This window comes from Oncorhynchus kisutch, linkage group LG6 (assembly GCF_002021735.2).
Source record: "Oncorhynchus kisutch isolate 150728-3 linkage group LG6, Okis_V2, whole genome shotgun sequence".
Lineage (NCBI taxonomy): Eukaryota > Metazoa > Chordata > Actinopteri > Salmoniformes > Salmonidae > Oncorhynchus > Oncorhynchus kisutch.
Genome location: NC_034179.2, coordinates 66287160 through 66305110, shown reverse-complemented (window position 1 = coordinate 66305110; position 17951 = coordinate 66287160). Strand labels below are relative to the sequence as shown.

At 42.3% G+C, this 17951-nt stretch overlaps 1 long non-coding RNA gene across 1 annotated transcript; it reads right to left on the bottom strand.

The window, feature by feature from the left end:
- Positions 1–11798: 11798 nt before the first annotated feature.
- On the bottom strand, positions 11799–15252 carry LOC116374450 (uncharacterized). The gene is made up of 2 exons (XR_004210379.1): positions 14937–15252; positions 11799–12650 (listed from the first exon to the last, which is right to left on the bottom strand). It is a non-coding gene; the product is annotated as an uncharacterized LOC116374450 (long non-coding RNA).
- Between the last annotated feature and the right edge of the window lie 2699 nt (positions 15253–17951).

Here is a 17951-nt window from a genome sequence, read left to right as displayed (position 1 = left end):
ATAGATGGGGACATCTGGAGAGGGAGGTTCTGGAGAGGGAGCCGGCACCCACTAATTGTCCTTCTGAGCGCATTTACGTTCCCATAGGGATAAGGGACCGGCTGCTGACCTGAGCACACAACTGTCATCGCTGGACATTCAGGTTTTTCTCACACTACCCAATCCATCTGGGAAGTACTGGTCGCCCACCTTAGCACCGGACGTCAGTCGCCAGGTCAACTCCTGATCTGTATGTGCTCAAACCAAGTCCCACCGGAATGCTCCAGCAGGGAAGACCCTGCTGCTTCCTGTGCCTCAGAGACCCTGTTCACATCTATCCATTGACTTTGTAACCGATCTCCCCTCCTCCGACTGTTTCACCACCAGTTTGGTGGTGGTGGATAGATTTTCTAAGTCCTGTCGTTTAATCCCTATTCCTGGTCTCTCCACTGCTCTCCATGTTGCTGAGGCACTCTTCCAGCAGGTCTTGTGGCATTATGGCCTTCCGGAGGACATCGTCTCCGACCGTGGGACCCCAATTCACATCACGAGTATGGAGGGTCTTTATGGAGAAGCTTGGGGTCATAGTCAGCCTCACTTCCGGGTACCGGCCTCAGTCCAACGGGCAGGTAGAGAGGATGAACCAGGAGTTGGGGAGGTTCCTGAGGAGTCACTGTCAGGACTGTCAGGGCGAGTGGGCACGATTCCTTCCATAGGCGCTACGTCACTCCTCCACTGGGTTGACCGCCTTCCAGTGTGTTCTGGGTTTTCAGCTGGCCCTGGCTCCGTGGAGCCCGGGCCAGACCGAAGCTTCATACTGTATTAGACACATGCTCTGTTCTAGGCTGCCCCCATTTGGTCATGTAGCACACCCACTGACATTTTCTACAAGAAATCTGCCTCCAGAAATAAAAGCTTCTCCCAAGTGGGTGTGACTCTTACTCCCGTTGCCTGCTGCACTACTGCTTGGATTCCACCTAGCGATCTGTTCACCGTCTGCCCCTATAATCGCCAATTCTATCTCTGACCTTTTTAACCTGTCTCTCCTCTCTGGGGAGGTTCCCATTTTTTGAAGGCAGCCATGGTTCATCCTTTATTTAAAGGGGAGATCAAGCTGATCCTATCAAAAGTTTTGGAAAAAAATAGTCAATAATAAACTGACTGGCTTTCTTGATGTCTATAGTATTCTCTCTGATATGCAATCTGGTTTCCGCTCAGGTTATGGATGTGTCACTGCAACCTTAAAGGTCCTCAATGATGTCACCATTGCCCTTGATTATTTGTTTTTATAGACTTGGCCAAAGTTTTTGATTTGGTAGACCATTGCATTCTTGTGGGCCGGCTAAGGAGTATTGGTGTCTCTGAGGGGTCTTGGCCTGGTTTGCTAACTACCTCTCTCAAAGAGTGCAGTGTATAAAGTCAGAACATCTGCTGTCTCAGCCACTGCCTGTCACCAAAGGTGTACCCCAAGGCTCGATCCTAGGCCCCATGCTCTTCTCAATTTACATCAACAACATAGCTCAGGCAGTAGGAAGCTCTCTATCCATTTATATGTAGATGATACAGTCTTATAATCAGCTGGCCCCTCCCCGTATTTTTTGTTAACCTCTTTGGGGTAGGTGGGTTGCTACCGTCCCACCTGGCCAACATCCGGTGAATTTGTTCTTAACTAACTTGCCTAGTTAACTTCTTTGGGCTAGGGGGCAGTATTCGGAAGTCTGGACGTATGAGGTGCCCAAAGTAAACTGCCTGTTACTCAGTCCCAGAAGCTAGGATATGCATATAATTGTAGTAATGGATAGAAAACTCTAAAGTTTCAAAAACTGTTAAAAAATTTCTGTGAGTTTAACAGAACTGATATGGCAGGTAAAAACCCGAGAACAATCCATCCAGATTCTTTTTTTTAGCTCACCCTTGATTACTATGGCTGTCAATGAAAGGAATATGAAAGGATACCTCCCAGATTGCAGATCCTAGGGTTTCCACTAGATGTCAGTCTTTAGAAAGAGTTTCAGGCTTGTTTTTTGAAAACTGAGCTAGAATTTGTAGTTCTAGTAAGTGGCTCCCATTTTGGCTGTAGTGTTTGTTGCGCGTTCCGGTGAGTGTGCGTACTTCATTATTTATCTCCGGTAAATGGTCTCCGGTATTCTCAGGTAGTCTTAAATATTCTTGTTTATTTACATATAAGGGTACCTCAGGATAGATTAGGAACATTGTTTGATACCTTTGGAAGAAGTTTATTGGGTTTGGGTATGCATTTTGAACCAGGGAAACCGGTGGATTACTGAGTTTAGCACGCCAATGAAACATAATTTTTGGGGATATAAAGAAAGACTTTATTGAACAAAAGGACCCTTTGTTATGTAGCTGGGACCCTTGTGATTGCAACCAGATGAAGATCTTCAAAGGTAAGTGATTTATTTTATCGCTATTTCTGACTTTCTCTGCTTGGTTGGAAAATGTATATAATTCTTTTGTGTGCGGGGCGCTGTCCTCAGATAATCGCTTTCACCATAAAGCCTTTGAAATCTGATAACACGGCTGGATTAACAAGAAGTTAAGCTTTTAAATGATATATGACACTTGTATTTTCAGTGTGTGGTCAGAAGAATGTGTGGTCAGAAGTGGGGCTTCGACAATGCCAATGTGGTGTGTGGCCAGCTGGGCGGTGGGAGGGCTGTGAATGTCCAAGGTAGTGTCCACTTAGGTCAGGGAAGTGGTGGCAGGCCTACTTGGCTGGATGATGTTAGGTGTAAAGGCAGTGAGAGCTCCCTCACAGAATTCTCACATGGAGGATTGACACACCATGACAGTTTACAAGTTCAAGATGCCAGAGTTGTCTGCTCAGGTAAGAAAAGTCCCTCTGTGTTGCTATTGTGGTAAATACCTTGATTATACTTGTGTCAACTTGCCATTGATTTAGTTGAATATTATACTGTAAGTCTTCCATTTCCTCCTTAATTTTCTTCTATCATTCCTAGTTAAACCTAATAGAAGACTGGTCAATGGGAGTGACCTCTGTTCTGGGAGGGTGGAGGTCTATCAAACTGGTCACTGGCGAACCGTGTGTAACGACATATGGGATTTGAATGACTCTGCTGTGGCATGCAGACAGCTTGGCTGTGGGAGAGCTGTTAGTGCCCCAGAGGGGACCTACTTTGATCAGGGCAGTGGGCCCATCTGGCAGTGAGTGCTCCATCACACAGTGCCCACACACAAGAGGAACACATAACTGTAATCATGGTAACGACAAAGGTGTTATTTGTTCAGGTAAGGGAGTCTTTTTGCCTTGTCTAGACTATCATTTTTTCAGGATATGGTTTGAAATGGGCTGAAAGGTCTAATCATAGCCAAAACCCGAAAAAGTATATTGCTTCCGTATTATAGCCTGCTCTACCAACTAGTGGAGAATTGACTGTTGTACAAAGAATCTTAACCCAGGCCATACTTTTTTTAAAATAATGTTTTATTTTACCTTAATTTAACCATTTTGTCCCTCTTGCGCTAGTAACATGTGTTGCTTTCGTGCTGTTCACTATGGTTGCAACTGCGCGTGGAACATACAAATCTACTTTTTGACCCATTGTAATGGAAGCCGTGTTATGCTACACCATTTCTGTCACTTGTACGGTGGTATGCCTTTTGCAACCGAGACTAGCGATTTACTCCAGTACATTACTGGTCTCTTTCTACCCCCATGATTTTGCATAACCACCGCGCTACAATGTCCTTCATGTTCACGAACAAAACATTTTAAAGGTAATTTTAGGTTTGGCAATCCCAATGCTGGCGCTTGACACAATTGCTTCTTCAACCTGACAAACACTTCCTCACACTCTTGATTCCACTCTATCCTCTCATTGGGAACCCTTCCCACCTTTCGTCAACTCTGTAAGTGGCTCAGCAATTTCAGAGAACGACAGAATAAAATGTCTAACAAAATTTGAAAACTCCTAAAGTTTTCCTGAGCGTGCGAGGAGTGTTTGGCCGTGGCAAAGAAGCATGGTTTCTACCCGATCCCGGGTAATGTGTTTCGGTGCCCTTGGAAATCGCAATCCTCAAATACATTACTTCTTGCTTTGCTAGTTGTGCTTTCTCATATGATGCCTTATGACCCTGATCCGACAAATAGTCTACCAACGTGGTGAGGTCTCACATATGAGTCTTTGACGCTAATAACACATCATCCATGTATTGTGCCAACACAGAACCTTCAAATGTACACTCTTTTAATGATTGTTTGAATGCGGAATGATACCAAGGGGGACTATTTGTAAATCCCATCGGCACTCTAGCCCACGTAAATTGCTCCCCCTGGCAACAGAACCTGACTCCTCAGCTACCGGCACAGACCAACATACGTTTTTCATGTCTAACACACTGTACCATTCGAGTCTGGAGGAATAGATGCCCATAGGTCTGCCAAATATGCTACCACTGGTGTGATTTTCATTGCATGTTTGTTTATGCCCCGAAAATCCACAGTAATACGCCATTTTAGTCCTTTTTCTACTGGGTTTAAAGGGCTGTTGCATCGAGCTGGTCCGCGGATCACTATGCCACATTCAAGTAATATTCGAAGGTCCTCTGCCACCGATTTCTCAGCCTCTGGTTTAATAGGGTATTGCTTCATTGGTGGCGGCAGTTCTCCCTCAACCACAGTAGGCAACCTTTGATTAGACCACAATCTAATGCGTCTTTATCTATTAGAAAGTTGGATGAGACGTGACCTCCTACGTCTCCTTTCACATGAAAAACGTCATCTCTATGAACCACTATTGATCGAACGGAGGCCATGTAATGCTATGCAAAATGTTCCTCTCCCACTGCTTATAAGAGGGTTTGCTGCTGCTCTTTTGACAAAGAAGCAAATGCTTTTACAGCGGCATTTCCTCCCAAAGTAGCAGGTTCCAGTACCTCCCTACACTAATTTCTCCAACGGCACTACATCTAAAACAGGAATCTACAGCTTTACACCTTGATGTGGTTCCGCCACGTTTCCCCCCCCCCCCCCCTGTCCATTTGTCTTATTTGGGCCATTGTAACCACTGTTAGTGACTTTCACAGTGGCAGCATTAACCACTCGTTCTGCTGCGGAGTAAATGGAATTAGATTCTACTCTCAACGTTGCTTGTACTATTTCATCCCAGTGAGAATGCTGATCCACCACCCCTGCAGTAGCCGTTTCGATAACAGGTTTCAAACATGTCATCAAAGCTGACGTACATATTCCTGCATTTTGATCATATCTATCGCCCATTGTTTGGTTAGTACGCAACGCATCATCCATCCAGTCCACATAATCGTGTACTCCATTTGCACCCTGAGTACAGTTACTAATTTTACTAGCATCTGGTCAGAAAAGGCACATTCCCAACCGTAGTTAAGAATCCTTCAAGTTCATCCTTGGCTGTCGCTGGGTCACACGCTTCTCGTCCTGAGGACCAAGCCGACATTCTATACCCCTGTATGAGTGTTGGCAACATGGCCCTTGGCGACAGCGAGCATACAATCTGATGGTAATCACCAGCATGGAACCCCAAAAAATCTACCTTGTCTCCTCAAGAAATGGATAAATTCCTGTCACTCTCTTACTGGATCTGGTGCTTCTTTCATTATACTACACATTTCACTCACGCTCAGTGGCTGATGGTGATGCTGTATTTATATCCATACTTGGGGCTGTGTGTCATCTGGAATAGGGTTGTTCTCCCCTGGTTCTATTTGTCCCGGATAATATGTAACCGGGGTTGCGTGTGTTCGTACCGGTCTCACCTCTCTATGATTACCTGGATCATGTTGATCCACTATCCAGTCCGGGGCCATTATGTCCAGACTCGTTATGTGCCTGTACCCCTCTCGCAACCTATATCGCTCTTTTTCCTCTTTGAGAGAGGGGTATAATGGTTCTCCCCCAGTTGTGACCTGTTTCACCTTATAGTATGGAGCGAACGGCGGAGTTGCAATTGCATATACTCCGCCACACGTGTTCTGATATTGTTGAAGCGTAACCCTGAGTTGTTTAATTTGGTTTTCCCTATCCTCGAGGTCTTTCTCTAACTCTTGATTTTTTTTGGTTTTAACTCATTTCTAGCTCATTAGCCAATTCCTGTTTCTGTTTATCTAATCTATGTGCATGCCCTTTGGATATTCCTTTTTTTATTTTTTATTTGTATTCTCATTCTTGTCTACAGCCTGGTCCATTTTACCTAGCAGATCTTTTTTTCTTTCTCTTTTTCTAGTTTTATCCGCTGCTGATAAAATGCTGTGATCAGGATGCCTGCGGTAGGATGCCTGTGGTTTGGACCGTTCTCTGATCTCAGTGTTCATTGCCTCCATACGCTCTCGACTATTTTTAAACTTTCCATCTACCGGAAAATGTGTGCCAATTTTGTCCAATTTCGCAAATCCTCCCCACCATTTATTTGGATCTCTGTTTTGATCATACTCTTTTTTAGTGCCTCTAAGGCTATGGTAACATTTTCATTTTCTACTGCCCCGCCCCTGTTCCACCGATCTGGACTCTTTGGTTTGATTAAAAATCATGGTGAATCCTGCCAACAACACCAAGTGTTAGGTTCTTATTTTTCAGAGTAAATAACTAATGGTCATTAGAGAAGCTTAACCAAGTTGAATTGTTCTCAAAGGATTGACACAGCTGTATTCAGACAGCAAAACATTTTTCACTATCACGGTAATATACATCCCACTTAAGACACTCCTCCTTCTCTCCAATCCTTAAATCTTATAGTTCAACAGGAAGAAGGTAACAAGATACTAAACCCTGATTACTCCCTTAAGGGGAAATGACCTCACCTCCTGACCTCATCCCCTCCTTCCCCTAGTCCACAGATGTCCATCTGTCTCCCCTATCTCAACCTGTTGTTCTCCTCCTTTCCACCCAACACATTCCAAAGCTATCTTTCCTCCTACAGAGAACCATTAACTTCTTTCACTCCTCTTTCTATTCAAGCCTTCTTCTCTATAATTTTTTAAATATCTCAATGTTCAAAGTTTATCTGATTCCAACAATATCAAGAAGCTGATTAAACAGCATGATCATTACACAGGTGTACCTTGTGCTGGAGAAAAAAGGCCACTCTAAAATGTGCAATTTTGTCACACAGCACAATGCTACAGATGCCCCAAGTTTTGAGGGAGCATGCAATTGGAATGCTGACTGCTGGAATGTCCACCAGAGCTGTTGCCAGAGATTTAAATGTTAATTTCACTGTCATAAGCCGTCTCCAACTTCGTTCTATAGAATTTTGTAGTACGGCCAACCGGCCTCACAACCGCAGACCACATGGAACCACACCAGCCCAGAACCTCCACATCCGGCTTCTTCACCAGTGGGATCATCTGAGACCAGCAACCCAGACAGCTGACCAAACTGCATTTGCACAACCAAAGAATTTCTGCACAAACTGTCAGAAACTGTCACAAGGCAGCTTATCTGAGTGCTTGTTGTCCTCACCAGGGTCTTGCAGTTCGGTGTCGTAACCGCTTTCAGTGGGCAAATGCTCACCTTCCATGGCCACTGGCACACAGGAGAAGTGTGCTCTTCATGGATGAATCCCGGTTTCAACTGTTCCAGGAAGATTACAGTCAACGTTTACAGCGTTGTGTGTGGGTGGGTGGTTTGCTGATGTCAATGTTGTGAACAGAACGCCCCATGGTGGTGGTGTGGTTATAGTATGGGCAGGGATAAGCTACGGACAACGAACACAATAGCATTTTATAGATGGCAATTTGAATGAGCAGAGATACCATTGTCAGGCCTATTGTCGTGCCATTCATCTGTCGCCATCAACTCATCTTTCAGCATGAGAATGCACGGCCCATGTCGCAAGGCTCTGTACACAATTCCTAGAAGCTGAACATTTCACAGTTCTTCCATGGCCTGCATACTCACCAGACATGTCACCCATTGAGCATGTTTGGGATGCCCTGGATCTACATGTATGGCAGCGAGTTCCAGTTCCTGCCAATATCCAGCAACTTCGCACATTCACTGAAGAGGAGTGGGACAACATTCTACAGGCCACAATCAACAGCCTGATCAACTCTACGTAAAGGAGATGTGTCGCGCTGCATGAGGCATGTGGCGGTCACACCAGATACCGACTGGTTTTCTGATCCATGCCCCTACCTTTTGTTAGGTATCTGTGACCAAAATATGCCAACATATGCATATTTATATTCCCAGTCATGTGAACTACATAGATTAGGGCCTAATGAATGTATTTCAATTGACTGATTTCATTATATAATCTGCAACCCAATAAAAAAATTGTTGCATGTTGCATGTTGCTTTTATATTTTCGTTCAGTGCAAAATGAACACTTACCTGCCAATGAATACAAAAGCATTTGATAAGCTGTTGAGGTGAAACACAGACTAAATTAAACATACATTTACTGAGGTTGCCATTTCTAAATGGATAACGTCTTATAATAATGTCCAGTAAAAAAAAGTTGTTTATATGTTTGCTCATTAACTCCTTAACTGTTATTGCTACATTTGTAAATGTTAGTATGCTTTATATAGATAGTTATTGACACAACTTTAAATGTAAACCAAGTAAACAAACAATATTTCCATGAGCTGTTGTGGTATTTACACCATTTGTAAAGCCAGATGGTTATGTATACAGAAAGTATTCGGAAAGTAGTGAATATATAGATAGATAGACACATTTATAAACAACTTTAAATGTAAACCAAGCAAACAAACAATATGTATATACAGTGGGGCAAAAAAGTATTTAGTCAGCCACCAATTGTGCAAGTTCTCCCACTTAAAAAGATGAGAGAGGCCTGTAATTTTCATCATAGGTACACTTCAACTGTGACAGACAAAATGAGAAAAAAAATCCAGAAAATCACATTGTAGGATTTGTTATGAATTTATTAGCAAATTATGGTGGAAAATAAGTATTTTGATTAAATAAATTGTCTTCCTCATCAATCTACACACAATACCCCATAATGACAAAGCAAAAAAGGTTTTTAGAAATGTTTGCTAATTTATTAAAAATAAATACAGATACTATATTTACATAAGTATTCAGAGCGTTTGCTACGAAACTCTAAATTGAACTCAGGTGCATCCTGTTACCATTGATCATCCTTGAGATGTTTCTACAACATCATTGGAGTCCACTTGTGGTAAAGTCAATTAATTGGACATGATTTGGAAAGAGGTCGAAGAAATTGTCCGTAGAGCTCAGAGACAGGATTGTGTAGAGGCACAGACCTGGGAAAGGGTACCAACATATTTCTGCAGCATTGAAGGTCCCCAAGAACACAATGGCCTCCATCATTCTTTAATGGAAGGAGTTTGGAAACACCAAGACTCTTCCTATAGCTGGCCGCCTGGCCAAACTGAGCGATCGGGGGAGAAGATTCTTGGTCAGGAACCCGATGGTCACTCTGACAAAGCTCCAGAGTTCCTCTTCGGAGATGGGAGAACCTTCCAGAAGGACAACCATCTCTGCAGCACTCCACCAATCAGGCCTTTATGGTAGAGTGGCCAGGTGGAAGCCACTCCTCAGTAAAAGGCACATAACAGGAGTTGGACAGGAGTTGGAGTTTGCCAAAGATTCTCTGGTCTGATGTAACCAATATTGAACTCTGTGGCCTGAATGCCAAGCGTCACGACTGGAGGAAACCAGGCACCAATCATCACCTGGCCAATACCATCGCTACGGTGAAGCATGGTGATGGCAGCATCATGCTGAGGGGATGTTTTTCAGAGGCAGGGACTGGGAGACTAGTTAGGATCGAGGGAATGATGAACGGAGCAAAGTAGAGAGATCCTTGATGAAAACCTGCTCCAGAGCGCACAGGACCACAGCCAAGACAACGCAGGAATGGTTCATGACAAGTCTCTGAATGACCTTGAGTGGCCCAGCCAGAGCCCGAACTTGATCCCGATCGAGCATCTCTTGAGAGACCTGAAAATAGCTTTGTACCGTCCATCCAACCTGACACAGCTTGAGAGGATCTGCAGAGAAGAAAGGTAGAAACTCCCCAAATACAGGTGTGCCAAGCTTCTGGCTTCATACACAAGAAGACTTGAGGCTGTAATCGCAGTACTCAGTAAAAGGGTCTGAATAGCTAGGTCAATGTGATTTTTTTTTCTTTGTCATTATTGGGTATTGTGTGTACATTGATGAGGGAAGAACACAATTAAATCCATTATAGAATAAGGTTGCAACATAACAAAATGTGGAAAAGTGAAGCGGTCTGAATACTTTCGGAATGCACTGTATGTCAAGCTCAATAATTTCCTTTGTGAAACTGCCCTGTTAGAGATGTACCTCTCATGTACAGCAGTTAACCTGTTGTGGTTAACCTTTGCCAAAGCTGAAGCTTACATTTTTAGAATCAGTTTCACACAATATGGTACTCTTCCTATGTTTCAAATCGGCTTATCCTGCTTTCTGCTAAATGCTATTAATGACATTCAACACTTTATTTGGGAAAAAGATTCTCCACTTGATGTTGCCTTTATGTTATTTCCTGATATAATATGTCAGCAGTGTTGCGGAAACTACTCTGAAGATATAGTTTACCAAGCTACCAATTATTTCACACTGGAGGAAGTTGAGCTACAGTAAAGCTACCAATGAGAGAAATATAGTTTGTGTAAATAAAGTTACTTTGAAAAAGTTATTCACTATATCAAAATGACCTCCTGAAAAATGATATGTAAATCTGAAATGTCATAGAACACAAAATGTTAATAAAACCTGACTGGAAGTATACATAACTCTAGAGTCAGATGTTAACAGTGTAAGGAGATCTATGTGACAGCCAGTTAGGAGAGCGCACCGGCTTAGCCCAGTGGTTCAGGAGAGAAAAAAATATAGTGGGTAGATTCAGTAGTTAGATACACCGCTACATGGCAAATGAGTAATTAACTACTGAAAATATGATTTGAATTTAGATAAACTACAACCAAGCTAATGCTAAATGTATGTCAGATATAGCTCGCGTTACAGTTACTGAGATTTGACTGTCTGCATGTCTCCCCTAGTTGGAGGACTTGGTGGAAAATATAAAAATATATATATACAGGACCAGTCAAAAGTTTGGACACACCTACTCATTCCAGGGTTTTCTTGATTTTTTTCTATATTGTAGAATAACAGTGAAGACATAAAAAAATATCAAGAAAAAACATGGAATCATGGAGTAACCAAAAAAAGTGTTCAACAAATCAAAATTGATTTTATATTTGAGATTCTTCAAAGTAGCCACCCTTTCTACATCAAGCACATCAACTTCTAAGTTAAGTCACAGTTGTGTGAGACTAGAAAGCAGTAATGAGACCTGGAAATGTGAATGAGTCGTTTGTTCCTGGTTGGTTTCGATTTTGTGACACTCTATAACAATTCATTCGTTAGCTACGTTCATTGATACCAGAATCCACAAATTAGCCTGTTAAAATTGCATTAGTATATCCAATATATAAACCATAGCCTATTGAAACAAGGCTACGCTCGACAGAAACAATATCCTACTGTACTTGGATGAAGCTGAAGTCACAGAGACAACAGATACCAATCTATATATAGAGTCTTTTGTTATTCATGTGAGGCACTTGAAAGACCTTCCTTCATGAAAACTTAGTTACTGTAATACACAAAGACTCACCTAATGCCATAAAGAGTAGAATTGTCCCCATCTTGATCCTTGTAATGTCCTCCAATATCAGGTATGATTCTCACCAACACTTGGCAGTAAATTATTGCAATATTTACCCCAGATGTAACTGTTTTCATGTTACAATACAAATGAGCAAAACTACAATTCTGATTAACCAAAATTGAGATTTAAATGCACATGATCTGGCACAGGTACCTCCAAGAACAATCGATCAGCGTGTGAGCTTCTACACACGTTCCGGTATAAGAAAACAGGAAATCCTGGCCCACTAACATGTTTCATCTCCGGTCTGGTCACCGATTCCAATTAACTGCGCCTGCACACAACACTGAGCCACAAACTCCATTTGTTGGATTTTTTAAACCAAGAATATGAGAGGCATACAACACGATGATCAAATCAAATCGTATTTGTCACATGCGCCAAATACAACAGTGACATGCTTACTTCAAGGCCCTTATCCAACAATGCAGCTAGGAAAATACCTTAAAAAAGTAAGAGATAAAAGTAACAAATCATTAAAGAGCAGCAGTAGCAGCAACATGATGTACAAAATAAGTTACAAACAATGCGAAAAAACAAACAAAATAGCACAGTTGGTTAAGAGCCAATAAAACAGCAGCCATCCTCTCTGGCGCCATCAAGCAAAGCTATGAATTTGTTTTAAACTAGACTGAGGGTCCAATAAGAAATGTACAGACCCCCCCACACACATAGACAGGGTTCTTTATAAAAAATGTTATTCTATTCAGTGCTGGCTCCGTCTGTAGTCATGCCTTCTGGCTGTCCATGACTGGGGGGTGGCGGTGGACCCCCTTCTAAGGGGAGGGTGCAGGGGGGCTGCTGTGGGCTGAGCAGCTGCCTGGTGGGGCCCCTCCTCCGCTGATGTTTGCCCCCTGGCCCTCCAGACCTTCTGAGTTTTCCACCATCTCCTGGATGAGAGGAGGCATGGAGCCTGGGATCTGCATCTTCAGAGAGTGATCACTCTCTCCACTGCTGGAGGAGGAGAAGGAGAATGGGAGAAAGAGAGAGAGAGGGTCAAGACAGGCCATGTGTTATTTTCCACAAGGTTCTGCCACTACAGCAAAATGTTGTATGTAAGACCCTAAATATGTATCTTCAAATCCATGACGGATGATGTTGACATACAGTGGATTCGGAAATGATTCATACCCCTTTACTTTTTCCAAATTTTGTTACTTTACAGCCTTATTCTAAAATTAATTGAATCGGTTTTTTTCCCCCTGGCGGTCCACACCCACCCATACACACGATGCAGGTGTTCATGCTGCTAGCTTGCCAGTAGGAGAATCAAACAAGGAGCTAGCCAAGAAATATATAATGCTGCATCAAGCATGGAGCCCCTTTACAACTCCCACAAAGACAGTTTCTTTCAGAGACATACACACCTGGAGATTGAAATTTGAAGCAATTAGTGAACTTGATTACAGAGGTGAAATCAAGCAAACAGATCACAAGACAATTTAGGAAATGAGGGAGACAGAACAAAACTTCTGAGATCTTAGTTCTAGTGAAGGAAAATCTTAACGCTACAGCATACAATGACATTCTAGATGATTCTGTGCTTCAAACTTTGTGTCAACAGTTTGGGGAGGGCCCTTTCCTGTTTCAGCATGACAATGCCTGCGTGCACAAACTGAGGTCCATACAGAAATGGTTTGTCGAGATCGGTGTGGAAGAACTTGACTGACCTGCGCAGTGACTTGACCTCAACTCCATTGAACACCTTTGGGATGAATTGGAACACCTAGTGCGAGCTAGGTCTAACCGCCCAACATCAGTGCCCAACCTCACTAATGCTTGTGGCCGAATGGAAGCAAGTCCCCGCAGCAATGTTCCAACATTGAGTGGAAAGCATTCCCAGAAGAGTGGAGGCTGTTATAGCAGCAAAGTGGAGACCAACTCCATATTAATGCCCATGACTTTGGAATTAAATGTTTTACGAGCAGGTGTCCACATAGTTTTGGTCATGTAGTTTACCTTGAGCAAAACATAAACTCAGCAAAAAAGGAACGCCCCTTTTTCAGGACACTGTCCTCAAAGATAATTGGTAAAAATCCAAATAACTTCACAGATCTTCATTGTAAAGGGTTTAAACACTGTTTCCCATGCTTGTTCAATGAACCATAAACAATGAATGAACATGCACCTGTGGAATGGTTGTTAAGATACTAACAGATTACAGACGTTAGGCAATTAAGGTCACAGTTATGAAAACTTAGGACACTATAAAGAGGCCTTTCTACTCACTGTGAAAAACACCAAGAGAAAGATACCCAGGGTTCCTGCTCATCTGCGTGAACATGCCTTAGGCATGCTGCAAGGAGGCATGAGGACTGCAGATGTGGCCAGGGCAATAAATTCCAATGTCATAATGTGAGACTCCTAAGACAGCGCTACAGGGAGACAGGACGGACAGTTGATCGTCCTCGCAGTGGCAGACCACGTGTAACAACACCTGTACAGGATCGGTACATCCGAACATCACATCTGCGGGACAGGTACAGGATTGCAACAACGACAGCCCGAGTTGACTGGAACGAACTACAAAAATCTCTGAAACTGGAAACACTTATCTCCCTCACTAGCTTTAAGCACCAGCTGTCAGAGCAGCTCACAGATTACTGCACCTGTACATAGCCCATCAATAATTTAGCCCAAACAACTACCTTTTTCCCTACTGTATTTATTTATTTTGCTCCTTTGCACCCCATTATTTCTATCTCTACTTTGCACATTCTTCCACTGCAAATCAACCATTCCAGTATTTTACTTGCTCTATTGTATTTACTTTGCCACCATGGCCTTTTTTGCCTTTACCTCACTTGCTCACATTCTATATAGACTTATTTTTCTACTGTATTATTGACTGTATGTTTGTTTTACTCCATGTGTAACTCTGTGTTGTTGTGAACTGGTTTGCTTTATCTTGGCCAGGTCGCAACTGTAAATGAGAACTTGTTCTCAAATTGCCTACCTGGTTAAATAAAGGTGAAAAAATGTGATTAAAAAATGTTTTTAAAAATCTCAACGCTGTGTGTTACAGGGAAGACATCCTCCTCCCTCATGTGGTATCCTTCCTGCAGGCTCATCCTGACATGACCCTCCAGCATGACAATGCCACCAGCCATACTGGTCGTTCCGTCAGTGATTTCCTGCAAGACAGGAATGTCAGTGTTCTGCCATGGCCAGTGAAGAGCCCGGATCTCAATCCCACGTCTGAGACCTGTTGAATCAAAGGGTGAGGGCTAGGGCCATTACCTCCATCAATGTCCAGGAACTTGCAGGTGCCTTGGTGGAAGAGTGGGGTAACATCTCACAGCAAGAACTGGCACAGTTCTAAGGAAGGAAATTGTAATCTCAGATCGATACATTTACACGTGTGCGACATCTAAAAATTGTTAGTTTTTTTAAGTGAAAAATTTAACATCAAAAATGTAAAAACGACCCAAAGAAAAAGGGGTTGACAAAGAAAGTTCAACTGGAAACAAACAACTATTGCTCAATTGCAACCATAAGGCAGAATGTACGTAATGCGTTACTGCTGGATTTCTTAAAACGCTATTAACAGGAGATTGCATGCACCTGCGGGCTAAACTAAGCTTGATTGCAACGAAAAACCAACAACGATAAAACAGCAGATCAGTTGATCACTCGTTGTTACCGTGTCAAGTTATTATGATACCAGACAGCTACATTTTCATTTGATATCATACCATTTTCTTATTAAGACAGTTCAGCTATTTACATTAATCATCCTTGGTTTCTGATGCTCCTGATAGGTCGATATGTCAGGGTCGGAAGTAGAGAATCTAGACTATTTAATGAGAGATCAGGTGGCGATAATTTTGTGGCTATCAGTGGTTGCAAATTGCCCTGTACCAACAGGACCTAAGCCAATATAATAAGTTATTATCAAGAAAAACATATCTCTATATCAGCGATTTGGGTATAATGACGAGATACCCATAGCTCCACCCTAACAATGGAATTAATTTTCCACAGAGCAGAATGGCAGACTGTCAATTTGTCGAGCCAATTTCTCTCTTTGGGTTGGTGGATACATCTGGTTATTTTAATACTTTTTGAATATTCAATGAATGTTATTGACGTCAACCGCCTGTATTCAATGGAGAGCTACTATGCTAGTATCATCATGTCATTAATATGTATAGCCATCTCGAGATGACGCATATCACAGTTGCCGGATGTCACATGTCCTACTTATATCAGTACACTTGTAACAACCTAACCATTACGAAACGTATTGTAACGACCCTGGGTTTATAAGCACGGATATCGACTCTGCCGCTTGAGCATGCTTTTGCGGCACAGTCGATAGCGCGCTGGACTTCGGGCTAAACGGTCAAGGGTTCGAGACCTGCTCCTTGCCGTTTCATTACCGTATATTCAATCAAAGAAATCTCACGTCGAAACTCACATTGACCTCCATACAAAAACTCCTGGATTGGTGAACGAAAGAAACAAAACAACGCCGCCTGCTGGAGAAGACATATTTTTGGCCCAGTTATCCCTCTCGCTTTGCCTCTTCCTCTGTCTATGTGACTTATGAGCTTGACATATCCATACCCAAGACATTATGAGATTGCTGCTAGTTGAGCAGACTAAGGGCAATTTATCTATTTGAAAGCGTTTAGGTTCTGGTTTTAAATTTAGGGGTGGTTTATCATATTTTTTCAGATAAATTCTAATTTGGCAGTGGTCTGACAAGGGGAGTTGTGGCATAGTTTTTGTCCACTTGTATGTGGCAATCAATCATTTTGGGAATAAAGGAGGAATAGATACCACTGTTAAAGAGAAAGACCTCACAATAAAAAATGGGAATAATCTGGAAACAGCATTTTTAAAACCTCTATAAATTCCAAGTAAAATAACTTCAATCCACCAGCCAAAAATCTGTAATAGAACAATGGAAATAATTAGAATTAACAGTAAGAGACCAACAAAACCAGCTGGACAATCCTATTACATTGTCTAAACTAAATGATGAAAAGGCCTCCGAGCGCTAAAGCCTGTGGGCCAGACAGAATTCGAACAGAAATGCTGAAACACAGCAGCTCTAACCTGAGAGGCTCTTCTCAAGCTGTTTAACCTACTGATGAGGGTAGGCTACTGTCCTGAGATCTGGAGCCAAGGCTTTATCACACTTACATGTATATAAAAAAAATGGTGACAAGTTTGACCCTAATAACTACAGAGGCATCTCTGTTAGCAGTAATTTAGGAAGTGTTTTCTGTAGCATCATGAATGCCAGAATTATTCTTGTTTTCAATGTATTTGACCTTTATTTAACTAGGCAAGTCAGTTAAGAACAAATTCTTATTTACAATGACGGCCTACTCCGGCCAACGCTGGGCCAATTGTGCTCCGCCCTTTAAGAACAAATTCTTATTTACAATGACGGCCTACTCCGGCCAATGCTGGGCCAATTGTGCTCCGCCCTATGGGACTCCCAATCACGGCCGGTTGTGATACAGCCTGGATTCAAACCAGGGTGTCTGTGGTGACGCCTCTAGCACTGCGGTGCATTGCCTTAGACAGATGCGCCACTCGGGAGCCCAAATTCAGACCTTAAATGAACACAACATTTTAAGTAAAAGTCTTCCCTAAACACCAAACAACAAATCACATACAGGTATATATCCTCCAAACCTTGGTCAAAAACATGTCCACCAAACTCAAAAGGAGAAATACACTACATGACCAAAAGTACGCTCGTCGAACATCTCATTCCAAAATCATGGGCATTAATATGGTATGGCAAGGTCTATGATATTATTCATGTGATTTATAAGGAAAACAAATGTGTAAATGTTGACAACAAAATAACACAATTCTTTAATCAAGACAGAGGAGTAAGACAAGGTTGCAATATTAGTCCAACATTCAATATTTATATAAATTAACTGGCTACCATAATAGAACAATCTGCATCAGTGCAACTCACCATAGAAGACAAAGAAACAACGTTTATTTTATATGCAGATGACTTAGTAATCTTATCACCAACAGAAACAGTGGCTACAACAAAGCCTGTCCTTGCTAGAACAGTATTGTGAGGAATGGGCACTATCCATTAATATTGACAAAGCCAAGGTAATGATCTTTCAGAAAAAGTCCAAATCTCAGGAAAGTAGATAACATTTCACCCTAGGTGAAACAATTCTGAAACGCACCACATACAGTGGGGAGAACAAGTATTTGATAACCTGCAAAATCGGCAGTGTTTCCTACTTACAAAGCATGTAGAGGTCT